This window comes from Scyliorhinus torazame, chromosome 18 (assembly GCF_047496885.1).
Source record: "Scyliorhinus torazame isolate Kashiwa2021f chromosome 18, sScyTor2.1, whole genome shotgun sequence".
In the NCBI taxonomy this organism is placed as follows: Eukaryota; Metazoa; Chordata; class Chondrichthyes; order Carcharhiniformes; family Scyliorhinidae; genus Scyliorhinus; species Scyliorhinus torazame.
This window is the reverse complement of record NC_092724.1, coordinates 61421829-61439014: the sequence shown is the minus strand read 5'-3', so window position 1 is coordinate 61439014 and position 17186 is coordinate 61421829. Positions and strand designations below refer to the sequence as shown.

Sequence of the window (17186 nt, the reverse complement as noted above, 5' to 3'; positions counted from 1 at the left end):
GCCAACCTTCGGGACCCAACTTGGCCAACCTTCTCGACCCACGCCGGCCGACATTCGCGACCCATGCCGGCCAACCTGCGCGACCCACCATTTTCTCTTACCTTGTTTGCTGCTGACAAAAATGGAGAGAGTGGGTTTGGGTCCGTTTGGCCCTCGTACACGCTCCTCCAATGGAACCTGCTGGATGAAGGTGAAGCCTCCTGGTGTCGGAAAGTATATATATTTTTTAATTTAGAGTATCCAATTCTTTTTTTCCAATTACGGGGCAATTTAGCGTGGCCATTCCACCTAGCCTGCACACCTTTTGGGTTGTGGGGGCGAAACCCACGTAAATACGGAGAATGTGCAAACTCCACATGGACACTGACCCAGAGCCGGGATCGAACCTGGGACCTCGGCGCCGTGAGGCAGCAGGGCTTACCCACCGTGCTGCCCTCCGTGTCGGAAAGTATGGAGTCTCCATCTGTCCAAAGTTCTGCATTTTTTTCCTGTAAAATGTTATCAAATAAAATCCCCCCGAACTTGTAAAAAAAAAATGAATAAAATAAATGAAAAAAAAAATTAAATGAATAAAATAAATGAATAAAAACCACTACAGAACTTGTAAAACAAAAAGCTGCAACCGTTTAAAAAAAATAGCGGCCGCACTGCACATGCGGGCCCGATTATCAGCGCGCTTGCACATGCGCGCCGATCATCGTGCGCGCATGCGTAATGCGGCCAAATGTTTTTTTTAACATGTTCGCGGTCGCTTTTGTTGCTAACTTTGGTTGGCTCTTAATTCGTTGCTCGTTGTGTCATTACTTAATTTGCTCTGTTTCTATAACCTTTGCTCTAGAGTCTCCAGGTATCTTTATGATACTGCCACGAGGTTCAAGTTCAAGTGCTGATCAATAACTCAATACACCAATTAGTAAGATTCAAATCAAAACATTATACACAGTCAATCACTACTCATGCATAAAACTCTACTTACTAGACTATCTCTAACACTAAAAGGCCTATACTTAGCTTTGGAACTGGCCCACCAGGTCATGGGAACAAATGGCCTTTCGTTCGATTCTGAGTCTGCAGGATTCAAAAGCTGGTATGGACTGGTAGCTAGGAGCGCCTATCTTGTAGCGTGCGTTGACTGGAGACTTACTTGGTTGATGCGGCAGCTAGGCAGGTCACTGTCAAAGGTTGTTTCGAGCTGCTGAGTGACCCTGCCAAGAAGAACGAATTGAACTTGGGCACTCTACTTTATAGTCCCCAGGGGCTTCGAGCCTTTCGGGGCGGACCCCGTATCTGGTTCCAAGTGATTGGACTACGTTCCGATCACTTGGATCGATTTCTCCACTGCTGGAGCTGATCGCTGGGCGGTTCCTGAGTGTCCGTTGGCCTTCCTTTGTCTTGGCTCCTGCTGGCGCCGAGGAGTCTGGCTTGGCCTTATTTACCTTAAATGTTTCAATTGTTCCCGGGGATGGCTCATTAAATGCTAGTTTCAGTGCTGTCTGGGTTTCTGCAAGTTCTAATACACAAGAAACTTTGCACCTGCTAGTTTTTCCTGGCTTGACTGAATTTCCGTGCATTCTTTGCGGATCTCCATTTTAAGTCGGGAAGTGGCCAACCCAGGTGGTTACACTCCTTGTGATCCCTAACGCGAAGCGTGAAGGATCACATAACTGCGTCGTCTTCACTTCCTGACCCAGCGAGCACTCTTCCATGGCCTCTACACTGACCATAACTATGCAATAAATTTTTTTTAACTGACATTCTAAGTGGCGCTATGTCACAACAGGGACATGCATTGCAACATTAAAAAACGGTACCTCTAACTACCTTCCATAAACTACACTCACTTAAACAGCCAATCATACTAACTTCCTAACAATACAAAAATAATAGCAGCATTCACATTTTCCTCTGGCTTGGCGGTCAAGCTCAGAGTTGTACAATCTTTCAGTTGTCTTTATTCACAAAATGACGCCGAACGAATGTCCTTTATTGTAGATCAAGGGGTTCGGGGGCCTGGTGAAAACCAAAAATACGGGATCTCATCCTGTATACCCCGCGGGGTGCGAGAGTGGTAGGCTCTCCTTCGCCACTTTCTCATGCGGATAGTCTGCACGATGCTGCAGAATATCGGCAATACTAAAAGGGATTCAATTACGTATGAAAGGGAGTACCATGTTATAAACCTATCACACCTTGATGGTGCGTTGTTACTTGTCACTGGGCTCTGGGTGCTATGGGGAAGTGAATCATTGACAGCCGGGGGGTTTGGGGTCAGGGGGTTCGCGGTCGCGCGTAACCGAATACAAATTACAATAACGAAAAACACGTGTGACGTCTTCATTGTTCTCCTCTTTCTTCTCTTCTCTTCCTTTTCGTCTCTTCTCTCTTCCTGGAGCGTCTGGAATTCTGTGAATCAAGCATAGTTTCTGTTACCATCTTGTTTAATATCTTGAACGTTTGCATGTCTGTCTTTTCCTGCCAATTTCCCTTTATAATTGGTCACCATGTGTGACTCCCTCATGTTTTTTTTAAACCAAATATTTGGACTAGACATCTAAGGAAATACTGCCGTACTACGAGCCGTCTCGCAGCCTGTGTGATTTACCATCCTAGTGTTTGAGGATGTAAATAGCATAGGGAAGCAATCCTAAGGGTTGCTAAACCAAACAAGAATTTTGAACGTAATCGAGCCAAAATGGGGTGCGTATGGGCCGTGGCGGGTAAGATTTGGATGGAATCCCCGGGTAGGACGGTGATCAATGCCGTATGTGCTGTACCCGAGGGTAGTTGACCAGAGGGGGGTCCTCAGGCAGGGCGGAGACCAATGCCGCTTCTCCACTGCCTGAGCAACCGGCAAGAACGGGTAAGAATGTGGTCGTCGTGGGGGCTGCCTCGCGTGATTACCTTCGAATCAGGAGAGTAGTTATGATTGTTGTCTGCCGACAGACCAGTTCCTCTGAACTATAGTCTGGGACAGACTTGTTCTATTAACAGCCGGGCGTCAACGGAGTGGTGGCGTGGGGCCGTGAAACTTCCGAGATTACAAACAACACTTAACGATAACATTAACGAACAAACATTGAACAAACATGCTGCAGGTTCCATCAGAAAGGACACCGTTTCTCCCAAGCGGTTCCTTTAAAACATCATCTGGACACCTCGGTTATCAGTTGCGAACAGGTTCGCAAAGGGGTTCTCGTTTTGGGAGTCAGACTCAATGTCATCATTTTCTCCCGGATGCCATACTCTTGAATGGATGAGGGTTGCTAAAGCTGCATGGTGTGACTTAGGGTCCATCTCGTCGTTTCGGACGAGCCTGTACGAATTGTCACGGTGCCAAAAAGATGCATCTAATTCTGTGGTCATGTTGCATGGGAATAGTAGGGAGGCGTGCTGTGGCTGTTGCCTGTGTTACAGTCGCTGTCGCTGCTGCTGCTGTCTGTGGGCGTGCTGGGGTAGAGTCTAGAATTCGGGGGTGGAGTCGAAGTCGAGTCCGTAAATGGGGAGGGCGTGTTGGGGGAGGGTGGGGATACGTGGGCTGTGGGCGGGGTGTGGTCTGCTGTGTCGAGCATGACGTGGTGTGTGTGGTTAGACTGCGAGCCATATGCCTTGAGCTGGTTAATATGGAACCACGCAGTCTTCCCGTTGGGGTACTTAATCTTATAGACGGAGGGGCTTACTTTGTCTGCAACGGAGTACGGACCCGAAAACTTGGGTGACAGGAACTTGCTGGAGTTGTAAATGGAGAGCATGACCTGCTGTCCTACATCAAACTCAGTCGCGTGCACTGTCTTGTCGAAACAGGCCTTGCTCTGTTTCTTCCTGGTGCCTAATGTTACTGTGGCTGCTAGCTGAGCCGTTTTTACATTTTCGACTAGTTGTTTCACTGCGTTCTCGTGTGTGAGGGCCATCACTTCGGGGGCTGGTCAAGTCAAGTCCTAATAAAAATTCTGTGCCTTTCATGGGGCGTCCGGTCATGAGGGTGTGAGGGGTGTATCCTGTGGATGTCGAAACAGTGTTACGCAGAAGCATTAGTGCAAAGGGGAGGACTGAATCCCAAGTGGTGCTGTTTTGTTGGACCATTTTCCTGAGGGTTGCCGTTAGGGTCCGATTCATTCGCTCCACAATACCACTTGACTGGGTATGCGATGTGGAATTTTTGGGTAATGCCAAATGTCGTGAGGATGTTCTTCATGACACGTCCCGTAAAATGGGAACCATGGTCGGATTCAATGCTGCGGGGAGTCCCCATCTCGTAAAGATGTGGTGGGTTAAAATCTTAGCGGTAGTCTTTGCCGTATTTGTCCTAGATGGGAATGCTTCTACCCATTTCGTAAACGTGTCTATGACAACTAGCACGTACTTGTGACCATTCCTGCTAGGGGGCAATGGTCGTATAAAATCAGTCTGGAGGTTAGTCCAGGGGCCATTAAGGGCGCGGGTGTGGCTAAGCTGAGCTTTCTTCGCATATCTGTCCGGATTGTTTTGGGCACATAAGGCAATTTTCAACATAGTGCGTGACGTCTTCCTTTAAATTCAGCCACCAACAGAGCTGCCTGAGGTGGGCTGTAATGGGGTCAATTCCCTGATGCCCATGACTGTCATGGAACAAACAAATAAGCTGATTCCTGTCCTGTTCAAGAACCACATAAAGGGTGTCTTTTAGGATCACACCGTCATGTGTGGTCAGTGCACTTTTAAACCTATCGTATGGGGCTGGAAAGTTTCCTTTTACAATCTCCCTGAGATTACTATCTTGCTTCTGGACCTGCACTAAATCCTCGATATTAGTCTGTGAGACCTGAACTGCATTCACTGGGGCGCTTTCGGGGGGGGGTTCCAAAAATGTCCGTGTCTGAAACCTGCTTTAGCCAGTGCGTCGGCTTTTACATTTCCAGGTGGGGAGGAACGGTGGTGACTTCGGACTTTAATAATGCCAAAAATCCTGTCCTGTGCTTTGTCCAAAATGTGCCGGAGCAATGGGGCTGAAGGGAGGGGTTTTCCGTCTGCGGAAACAAATCCTCTTGCTTTCCACAGGGGTAGGAATTCTGTGAGGCTGTTACAGACATAGAGGCTGTCCGAGTATATGTCTGCTGGGCTGGGGAAGGGATCTGGGTAATCTATAATGTACGCAATGGCTGCTAGTTCTGCCGCCTGCGTGCCTAAGTGGCCTGGCAGTTTTAAGGAGATTTCTTCTAGGGCGCGTCCCTGCGCGTCCTCAACATAGATGCCGCGTCCTGTAATGCACTTCCCGTTTAATACAGTGGAAGAACCATCCACATATATTCTCAAAAGGTGCACACGTGTCTGTGTGCTGGGGTGAACTACCTATCTTTTTGGGTGGTGTCTTCGCGATAAAGGGGCCTGTGTTGTGGTGCGGTGAGATGATTTCACATTCGTGGGGGGTGCCTGGGTACTGAAGGTTGTCGGCTAGGAAAGTGTGGGTCTTGGTCCTTTTAACAGTGATGTCCCGTCCCTGCAAAAGAAGGGTCCACCTGGATGCTCTAATCTGACTAACTGTACCGTCCTTGAGTCTTCCATCAAGTAAAAGTTGGGTGGGGGTGTGTTCCGTGAGGATTGCGATGGGGTTTAGTCCGGTGATGTATGAAAAGTATTGAACTGCCCAGAAAACTGCGAGCAAGTGCCTTTCACAGGCCGAAAATCCCTGCTCCACAGGATCCAAAAGTCTGGAGGCGTAAGCCACGGGTCTTAACTGTTCGTGCCGTTCCTGGAGGAGCACGGCCGAAAGGGTGCGGTCTGTGCTAGCTATCTCTATAGCATAGGGGGAAAGTGGGTCTGGAACCTGTAGTGCGCGCTTTAAAACATCTACAGCATCCGTGTGTTGCGGAAGCCATTCCCAAGGGGCTCCTTTCTTTTGGAGTTCCGAGGGGGGGTGCTGCTTTGGTGGCGAAACCTTCAATATGGTTTGGGCAGTAGCCAACCAGTCCTAAAAACGACCGGAGAGCTGAAATATTCTGAGGAAGGGGCAATTTGACAATCAAGTCAATTCTTTTATGCTCGATCTCGCGTTTACCATGCGTGATAATCGTTCACAAATATACCACTTTGTTTTCCAAAATTTGGGGTTCACTTTGCTTCCAATTTGCTGTAGGAGTTCCAGGAGTTCGGCCAGAAGCTCGATGTGCTCTGCCTTGGTGTCTGTCTGCAGTAATAGGTCGTCTACATACTGGACCAGGCATTCGGGGCAAGAACATTTTGATAAACCATTAGCCAGCTGTCGGTGAAAAATGGAGTGGGAGTAGTGGACTCCTTGTGGAAGGCATGACCACGTGTACTGCTGACCTTTAAAAGTGAAGGCAAATTCGCACTGGCACGCCTTTGCCAATGGAATGGACCAGAATCCGTTACTGATATCCAAAACCGTAAACTATCGTGAGTTGAGTCCCTGTTTGAGCATGGTCTCGGGACTTGTGACTACCATGGGGGCTGCTGCGGGGGTGACTTTGTTGAGTTCCCGGTAATCGATGGTCAGTCGCCATGATCCATCGGGCTTTCTCACTGGCCAAATCGGGGCATTATTAGTAGAGGCTACTGATCTAAGTACGCCTTGTTCTAATAAGCTATCAATAACCTTTGAGATTACTCCCTCTGCCTCTTGGGGAAAACCATATTGCTTCTGGGGTCTAGGGTCAGGTTCTGTTAATTGAACCGAACCAACCATCCTGCCGCAGTCATGTTTATGACTTGCAAATGTGGTCCTGTTCTTCTGAAGAACTGCCCTAACCTGTTTGTCTGCGCTAATCGTGGTCGGGTCAAACCAAAAATCGCCGACTGCGCTAATCTTAACCTACTGTGAGCGTTGCGGGGGCTCTTGCTGACTTTGTGATTTTCCAGACACATTGATTTACTGGATCAAATGAAAGGTTGTAGGAGTTCATGAAATCGATGCCCAAAATGTGTTCTGCTGTGCGGTCCAGATCGACCAGAACTATGGGGTGTTTTGTCGTAATGTTGCCAATTTGAATGGGTACAGGGGCTGTGATGTGTCCCTGTTGTGAGTGGCCTGTGAAGCCGCTGAGGGTGATTGTGGCTGTAGTGGGCCACGTGTCTTTTTGAAACCTGGTGGAGGAATTAATTGCGGTGCGGGACCCTCCTGTGTCCCAGAGACATTCGATGGGCTGTCCCCGTATTTTCGCAGCAACGACTGGTCGGCCGGACCTATCCCAAAGGGTGTCGCAGACCCAAGTGGGGAAGCCCGAACACAGTCAGTCAGTCAGTTCCGTTCATGTCTGTCTGGTCTGAATGGGTGCTTACACTATGTATGGGCTTTGTCCTGTTTCCATTCAGAGTGCCTGCCTGCTGGGCTCTCTGTGGCTTTCGTGGGGCATTGCACTCTCGTGCAAAATGACCTACTTGTCCACAGTTGTAATACTCCTGTGGTTTCTGTGGGGGGACTATCCCTGCCTTGGTTCACCCATGTGGGGTTCTGGTGCGCTTTCACTGCTTGGATATCTGCCTCAGCCTGCTGTTCTTCGGGTTTCGTAATCGCGGGTTTGTTTTGGACAGATTGCTCCCAGGAGCAGGACAACCTTTTTAAAACCCATTTTTTGTTGTGCGCTTCTTCCGAGGGGTCATAATTGGTACAAGCTTTTTGTCCTGCCTCCATGGAATGGGAAATAAGGATGCGGGTCCATTTGGCCATGTTGTCTGGGGACAAATGGGCGCGTTCTAAGTTTCCGAAAACGGCTGTAAAATGGATCCACAGGCGTCCAGCAAACTCTGTGGGGTGTTCTGTCTTCTTCTGCCTGCACTTATTCAGGCCTTCTTCTGGGTCACCCCTGTTATAACCGATCGCATCTAGGATCACCGGGTGCATCTCTGCAAGGGTGCTTGCTCCTACATTCTGTGGGTCAGGAAGGGCTGCTACAACAGAAGGGTCTAAGCTTAAAACTGTGAACTTCACTTGCTCACGCTCATCCAGGCCGTACATGGTCGCCCGCTGCTTCACTCTAGCAAAGAAGTGGTGGGGGTCTGAGGTGGGGAGGAACGGTGTAATCTTTTTGCACGCGTCCCGTAATTGGGTCACGGTTAAGGGGTGGTGTAAAGGAATTCCACGTCTCCTTCCGATGTGACTGTGCGGTGGGTGGTTACTGGATTCATGGGTGCCTGATCTATCTGCTCTGTGGGGGGTTGGGGTGCTTTTCTCCTTTGGGGCTTTCCTTGCGCACATGTTCCCTGTACATATCTCTGCGCGGTTTTGTTTAGTTCTTGCCAATCAGGACCGTCTTCTTCATCTAATTGGGATCCAACGGTGCTCTAAAATCCATTTTGCACTGAACGCAAAGACTGCAGTTCCGCAATCTGCTTCGGGCATTGCGCATGATCCACTGAGTCTGTGCTCCACGGTGGCAGCATGGAGTGCTCTTAACACTGCTTTTAGGTCGCTGCACTGCCTTTGGAATGCCTCTACCTGTTTCTGTCTCTTCTCTTACCTGGACTGCACGTTGTGTGTCCTGATGGGCCTTATCGTATTGGGTTTGGAAGCTGCTCAGATACGCTAGACAAGACTGGTGTGCCCACTTGGCATCATCCACCTCTCTGTCCTTTGCTGCTAACTTCCTTCTTAAATCTATATTCTCTCTCTCGATCTCACTAACATCGACCTTGCTCATTCGATGTCTCTCTTCTATCTCTTTGCGGAGCGTACGAACGACCTCCTCTGTGCCTCGCAATTGTGCCAGTCAGGACACGATTGCCATCGGCTTGCGAGCTTTCCCTAAGCTCTTCTTATGGATTTCGCTCAGGTCCTCCCATCAAGTATGTCCTATACTCCCGGGTCCTGTTTCCTCATTATCACAGAATTCGCTCCAAAGGGGCCATCGTTTCCCTTTGAGATATTTTCTGATCTCTTCTTCCCAAACGGGACACTGTCCTCCTCTGCTGCTGGTCGCTGCGACCTCGAATTCCGGAGGGTTCATGAGGCGTTCCATTGTCTTCATTGCCATTTTTCTTATCTGAATGCTCTTTTAAAATTTGGAACGAGGGGTACTGAGGCGGTGCTGTAATACACGGGTACGGCGTTCGCTATTTTCCGGAATACAAACTCCCGACAATTTTTCACAACAAAAATCTATCAGTTTTACCTTCTAGCCCTGTTAGTTACGCATGCATTAACACGCTTCCGAATTATGAGGATTGATCAGAATGTCTTTTAAAAAGCATTTAGATAGTTACATGGGTAAGATGGGTATAGAGGGTTATGGGCCAAGTGCGGGCAACTGGGACTAGCTTAATGGTTAAAAACTGGGCGGCATGGACTGGTTGGGCCGAAGGGCCTGTTTCCATGCTGTAAACTTCTATGATTCTAACTGCTTGAACACTTGTGAATGTTTCTGTTCCCAATTGGAATCTCAATTCAAATTTTGGGTTCTCCCGGTGTGGTTAGGCCACTTCTAAGTCGGGTCCCGTCAGAATGTTGCCAGTAAATGTTGCTAACTTTGGTTGGCTCTTAATTCGTTGCCCGTTGTGTCTTTACTTAATTTGCTCTGTTTCTATAACCTTTGCTCGAGAGTCGCCAGGTATCTTTATGATACCGTCAAGAGGTTCAAGCTCAAGTGCTGATCAATAACTCAATACACCAATTAGTAAGATTCAAATCAAAACACATTTATTATACACAGTAAATCACTAGTCATGCATAAACTCTACTTTCTAGACTCTTCTCTATCACTAAAAGGCCTATACTTAGCTTCGGAACTGGCCCACCAGGTCAGGGGAACAAATGGCCTTTCGTTCGATTCTGAGTCTGCAGGATTCAAAAGCTGGTATGGACTGGTAGCTCGGAGCGCCTATCTCGTAGCGGCGTTGACTGGAGACTTACTTGGTTGATGCGGCAGCTAGGCAGGTCACTGTCAAAGGTTGTTTCGAGCTGCTGAGCGACCCTGCCAAGAAGAACGAATTGAACTTGGGGACTCTACTTTATAGTCCCCAGGGTCTTCGAGCCATTCGGGGCAGTGATTGGACTACGTTCCGATCACTTGGATCGATTTCTCCAATACTGGAGCTGTTCCCTGATCGCTGGGCGGTTCATGAGTGTCCGTTGGCCTTCCTTTGTCTTGGCTCCTGCTGGCGCCGAGGAGTCTGGCTTGGCCTTCTTTATCTTAAATGTTTCAATTGTTCCCGGGGATCGCTCATTAATATGCAGATGGTTGCTAGTTTCAGTGCTGTCTGGGTTTCTGCAAGTTCTAATACACAGGAAACTTTGCACCTGCCAGTTTTTCCTGGCTTGACTGAATTTCCCTTCATTCTTTGCGGATCTCCATTTTAAGTCGGGAAGTGGCCAACCCAGGTGGCTACACTTTCAGCCGGCGTTATGAAATGCTGGCTGCTGCGTGGGGATTTGCGCGGTCGGGAGCGCCGCGGACAACGCCTCCGCGACCCACCCGCCCGCGACCCACCTGCGGGTCGTGCCCCCGACTTTGGAGAACACTGCCCTATGCTCTATCCCCCTCCTGCACTATTCTTTTCCATGCTCCCGAACTTCTTAATGCGATGGCCAACGGCTCAATCGCAAGCGCAAACAACAGGGGGGACATCCCTGCCTCGTTCCACGGTGGAGAGAAAAGTATCTCGAGCTGATGTTGTTTGCGCGGACACTTGCCCTCAGCTCCTTTATATAGTAGCTTTACCCAGTTCACAAATCTTGGTCCAATCCCAAACCGCTCCAGAACTGCCATCAAGTACCCCCAATCTACCCGGTCAAATGCCTTCTCGGCATCCAATGCCACAACCACCTCTGTTTCCTTCCCCTCCGCCGGTGCCATAATGACATTCAATACCCTCCTAATGTTTGAAAAGAGCTGCCGCCCTCTCACAAACCCCATCTGATCCTCACCTAGCACCTTCGGGAGGCACTCGTCCAGCCTACCCGCCAGTACCTTGGCCAATGCTTTTGCGTCCACATTCAGAAGCGATTATGGGCCTATACGACCCACACTCCGTTGGATCCTTATCTTTTTTTTAGCAACAGTAAAATCGATGCCTGCCCCAAGGTTTGTGGCAACACCCACTTCCCGATCACCTCTTCAAACATCCCCACCATCAGGGGCGCCAGCTTATCCTTGAATTTTTTATAATATTCCACCGGAAACCCATCTGGCCCTGCCACCTTTCCCGACTGCATCCTCCCAATCGCATCCTTTATCTCCTGCTCCATTATTGCTCCTTCTAACGTAGCCCTATCCCCCTCCCCTAACCTCAGGTACTCCAACCCATCTAGAAATTCCTGCATCTCACGATCTCCCCCAGGTGGCTCTGACCTGTACAACCTCTCATAAAATTCCTCAAAAACCTTGTTAATCAGATCCGGAGCCACCACCAACTTCCCTGCCCTATCCCTCGCCTGAAGAATTTCCCTTGCCGCTGCCTCCCTCCAGAGCTGACCTGCTAACATACTTATCTCCATGTTCATAAACTGCACCCCTTGCTCGTCTCAGTTGGCGCACCGCCTTCCTGGTAGACAGTCGGTCGAAGCTCACCTGTAGTTCCTTCCTCTTTTCCAGCTTTGCTGGGTCCCCATCCTCTGCAAAACTCCTATCTACCTCCAACATCTCATCCATTGCCCTCTGCCGCTCCAACCTCTCCTCTTTGTCCACCCTGGCCTTAAACAAAATTACCTCACCACCGCCTTTAGAGCCTCCCAGCCAACTGCCTTTGACACCTCACCCGTACAGTTGAAACCTACATATTGCTTAATTACCTTTTCAATTTTAAGTGTGGCCTTACTAATCATAGAATTAGAATTTACAGTGCAGAAGGCGGCCATTCGGCCCATCGTGTCTGTACCAGCCCTCGGAAAGAGCACCCTACAGAAGCCGCCATCCCACCTTTATGGACACCAAGGGCAAGTTAGCATAGCTAATCCACCTAACCTGCACATCTTTGAACTGTTGGAGGAAGCCAGAGCACCTGGAGGAAACCCACGCAGGCACGGGGAGAACGTGCAGACTCCGCACAGACGGTGTCCCAATCCGGGAATCGAACCAGGGACCCTGGATCTGTGAAGCAACTGTGCGAACCACTGGGCAGCACGGTGGCCTAGTTGTTAGCACAGCTGCCTCACGGCGTGAGGTCCCAGGTTCGATCCCGGCTCTGGGTCACTGTCCGTGTGGAGTTTGCACATTCTCCCCATGTTTGCGTAGGTTTCGCCCCACAACCCAAAGATGTGCAGCTAGGTGGATTGGCCATGCTAAATTGCCCCTTAATTGGAAAAAATGAATTGGATACTCTAAATTTTTATTTTAAAAATAACTGTGCGAACCACTGTGCTACTGTGTTGCCCATGAATGGCTTGTACAACTTCAGCAAGACGTCCCAACTCCTATATTCAATGTTCTGACCAATGAAACTAAGCATGCCAAATGCCTTCTTTAGCACCCTGTCCACCTGTGACTCCACTTTCAGTTGTGAATGTTGTTGCTGCTTCTTGCAGAGATTTCATTTCATTACAACTTTGACTTAAATTGCTTTTTTGTCACTTCTTTGTAAAGAAAAGAGGGAGCTTTGGTTTTAATAATTTCAAAACACAGTTATGGATGGGCAATAAACCTGGCCCAGCCAGTGTTGCCCACATCCTGTGAAAGAATAACATTAAAGCCTGGTATAGTCTCAAGACAGTTTCCAGGGACAGGGAAGTCGGCAGCTGGGAAACCGTTTGGAACAGGTATTGACAATAATAACTTCATTCTTCCCATTATATAATTTGACACAATTTCTCATCATCTGTTATGATGAGCGGGCAGCACGGTGGCACAGTGGTTAGAACTGCTGCCTCACGGCGCTGAGGACCCGGATTCGATCCCGGCCCCGGGTCACTGTCCGTCTGGAGTTTGCACATTCTCCCTTTCTCTGCGTGGGTCTCACCCCCACAAACCAAAAAGATGTGTAGGGTAGGTGAATTGGCCACGCTAAATTGCCCCTTAATTGGAAAAATAAGAATTGGGCACTCTAAATTTATATTGAGAAAAAATGTACAATGCCATCCCAACATTAAGAGTGCCGATAATCGCAAAAGATTAACCCTAAACCCAAAACTGCTTCAGAGGGGGTAAGCTATTTGGTTCACAAAGAAGGATGCAATAGGTTTTGTCAGAACTGGGGAAGTAGGTGAGCTTGTGCCAGCTGAGAGTTCATGGTATTCTGTGATGTGAACTCAGCAGGAGACTGGCATAAGAGAATGAAGTAGAACCCTCTGGATCTGGGGATGTCAACACTTCATATTGTATACACACTGTGCAGTCTATAGCTCTCAAACATCAGCCCAGCGCAAGTGACACAAAGATTGCTGGGTGACAGAGCTTAAAGCGAGTATGAACCACTGATGGGCATGTGAGGATGATGCTGGTTCGAAGATCCAACTCCAAAGAGAAGGTCCTGGCTATGGGTATCTCACCAGTTCCAGCTCTTAAAAAGAAGTTAACCCCATCTAACCTGAACATCTTTGGACTCTGGGAGAAAACCAGAGCACCCAGAGGGAACCCCACACAGACAGGAAGAGCATGTGCAAACGCCTCACGGACAATCACCAAAGGCCCGAATTGAACCTGGGACCTTGGCGCCGTGAGACAGCAGTGCTAACCACTGCACCACCGTGCTGCCCACTAATATCAATTTTTTTTTTTGACAAATTTACATTACCCAAATATTTTTTCCAATTGAGGGGCAATTTAGTGTGGCCAATCCACCTACTCTGCACATTTTTGGGTTGTGGGGGCGAAACCCACGCATACACGGGGAGAATGTGCAAACTCACACGGACAGTGACCCAGAGCTGGGATCAAACCTGGGACCTCAGCGCGGTGAGGCAGCTGTGCTAACCACTAGCCCACCATGCTGTCCTCAATATCAATTATAATAGTGATTCCATCAGTGCTGACTGTCATGACCCATGGGAACTATGGGGTGGGGATGATTGTCTTCCCTGGTTAAGAGGGCAGGGTAAAGACTGTTAAGACCCAGTTGGATCTACCGAGAGCGGTGTACACAACTGCACGTAGCCTTGTACATAAACCTACGTTTCTTAAGACAACTCCGTGTGGACTCTCCATTACTCATAAAACTGGTAGCAAGAAGTAAACTGGTTTCTTGTCGAAGCTGCAGCCCTGTCGGTTGAACCACCTCCCTTACTCGGAACCAGGTTGGAACCTGTTTCTTTCATGCCTCTGTCAGTTGGACACGTTCGACGCTGGAGTCGAGGACTGGAATCAATACGCAGAGTCTATGTGCTATTACTTTTGTGCAAATAACATCACAAAGAACGACCGCCAAACGGTGATTTTGCTGACCACTCGTGGTGCCTATAAGTCGGAGGTAATTTGGAGTCTTAAGTATGCGACGGTGCCCGGCGGCCACATCTTCGACCAGCTCGTAACGCTTGTGGCTCGTAACGCTTGTGGATCTGCATTTCAACCGGGCGGCGTTAGTTATAAACAACTTGGAGACACAGCAAAAGCTCTTGGCTGAACCCTCCCTGAATCTGCAATAAGTTCTGCAGCACTCCCTGTCCTGTGAGAGCGCTGAGCATGGTGTGCAGGATATACAGGGGGTGCAGGTGAACACCCTGGGGCATGGTCCGTCCCGCACAGCTCCCCACCCGCTCAGATTAGTGAGACAGCAAAGCAATGTTAATGTGAGAATGGGCAATAATGGGTGGAAGCTCGAGACCTCCCCCTGAAGACAGAAAATACTGGCTGGAAAATTGCTGTTGGGTTCTTCCTTGCAATTAGTGTCTCGCATTGAGAGAAAGTTTTGAACTGAAAATGAAAGCACAAGATAAAGCAACTTGAAACTGTCTTAAAAGCAAGTGTCTTATTTGCCCTTTTGTCTTTGTCTTTTTTTCTGATGATTCTCATATAATGATAATCTCTATTGTCACAAGTAGGCTTACATTACTTCTGCAATGAAGCTACTGTGAAAAGTTATATTGTCCATTTTAGTTCCAGCACAATGTTTAACAATTTACAATTGCTATTGTCAATTGTAAATATTGACAATAGCATGGATTATCAACATTCTTCAGTGGTGATTATGAACAGTGTAACCTATAGGGTGGCACGGTGGTTAGCACTGCTGCCTCATGGCGCCATGGTCCCAGGTTCGATCCTGGCTCTGGGTCACTCTCCATGTGGAGTTTGCACATTTGCCCTGTGTTTACGTGGGTTTCACTCCCACAACCAAAGATGTGCAGGGTAGGTGGATTGGCCAGGCTAAATTGCCCCTTAATTGGAAAAAATGAATTGTGTACTCTAAATTTATTTCTTTTAAATGAACAGTATGATCTATTACGTCCTCTAGCAATTGGAAATCTAAAATGCCAGAATCCTGTGTTAAACATTAAATTATCATTTGCAAGATTTGATTGTGAGTGGTTAAGAGTTGGTTTATCTACTTTGTTTTTAATTTCACAGAAGCTGCAGTAAACTGGAATGCATGCTGCAAACATTTTGTGAATTTTATTGGATAAGCATTTTTATTCTTTCATAGCAGTTTTCGAAATAAACCTCTTAGTTACTGAATGTATGGAGCTGAACAGAATGTGATAGGAGTATTCTCAGTTCTTAGTAATGACGCCCAGGGTGTAACAATATAAATATGTTTCCATACTATATTGTATGTAACAATATTTGTAAATGAGTAGCTATATCCTATTGTTACACTGTTATACATGTGTATCACAGAATTAAACAGCTCCGATTGTCCCTCTGAAAGAACTGCCAATTAGTCCCACTCGCCTGCTCTTTCTCCAGTGCTCTGTATTTTTAAAACATCCGATTCCTGTTGGGACTACTGAATCTACTTCTATCTTGATCATCATGAAATCTCCATCCTTTTTTTGCCAATTATTTTAAATCTGTTGCCTCTAGTTCCCAACCCTCATCGATGACGATAGTTTCTCCCTATCGATCCTGTCAAACCCATTCGCTATTTTGCAATTGAAAGTAGTAACGTTGTCAAATGCAGTATTCCATTTTCCATAATAAATTATGATGGACCTAAAGAAAGAGAATTACCATAATAACACAAGGTAAATTGAACAGTACAATGCGAGGTCAGTGGTCTAACTCTTGAGTGTTATGACCACAGATGTTAATCGCCAAATCCCAGAGCGAAACTTGGATTACAAATCGCTTTTTTGTATTCTGAAAATAAGAAGAAAACATTCTGATCTCAGCAGCAAAAAGTCCAATCACACTTTTTGAATTTAAAGTAAAAGATGTATTAACGAGAATAAAAGAAACTTGAGCACTCAAAATTCCATTTATACAGTTAAAAATAGTCTGACAAAATATTCCCCCCAAAAGACTCCCTACTTGACTAGACCCAGAAGTAAAATATCTTTCAGGCAACATTTCCCTATAGATGTTTAACTATATAAATCCAGTAATTTTACCCAAAGCAAAACTGCTGTCTCTTTAATAAAGATGTGCCACGTGGCTTCGCAAACTCACTTCTACTCTGCTGTGTAAATCCAAGAAACCTTCAGAAACAAGACTGCTTTTTCCAACCCAAGATTTTTCTGGCTTGTCTGGATGGCTGATTCAAACATCTCCTCCCAGCCTAGAACTCTTGTAAGTTCTTCACACCCAAATCAACTCAACATCTCTCCTTGCATATCCTTTTCCCCCTTGCATCTTCAATTCCATTGTTCGAGGCACTTCTTTGAATTTAACTTCTCCAAATATAAAAATCTTTCATGTCCCCTATTGCCCTCTATTTTGAGATCAAATTTAAAAATCTTCCCTTTGATTACTTATGAAACCGTTGCAAGATGAAGAGCCTTCTCCTCCTCCCCATTGAAATGTAACAGCTGAAAAACCAAGTCCCTATCTTTCTCCGAATGCAGCTTTCTAAACTTATTTACTCAAAACCACTTGACTAGCTTCATTACAAATGCATGCATTTAGCAACTTCACTGCTGTCATCGCTCAACTCTTCCAGACAAACGGTCTCCCCATTAACCTTTCTCCAGCTTAATTAAATAATTTAAACACAAGAATTACCGTGCCCCAAAAATATATTTTTTAAAACATCCATTTTTGCAGTCGCACTCCCTTGATGCCATTATAAAATTGCTTAAGGTGGATGAGTTGTACCATCTAATATTCATGTCTATGGACAATTAGTTAAGTTTCAGTTGAAACACAGAAATGTTGAAGCGTAATAGCAATTTG

The 17186-nt window shown here is 47.1% G+C and overlaps 1 protein-coding gene across 2 annotated transcripts in view; it reads left to right on the top strand.

Moving 5' to 3' along the window:
* Positions 1 to 17186, top strand: part of LOC140395248 (E3 SUMO-protein ligase PIAS4-like) — a 178624-nt gene that overhangs the window by 140271 nt on the left and 21167 nt on the right. The gene's annotated exons all lie outside the window — the stretch shown is intronic.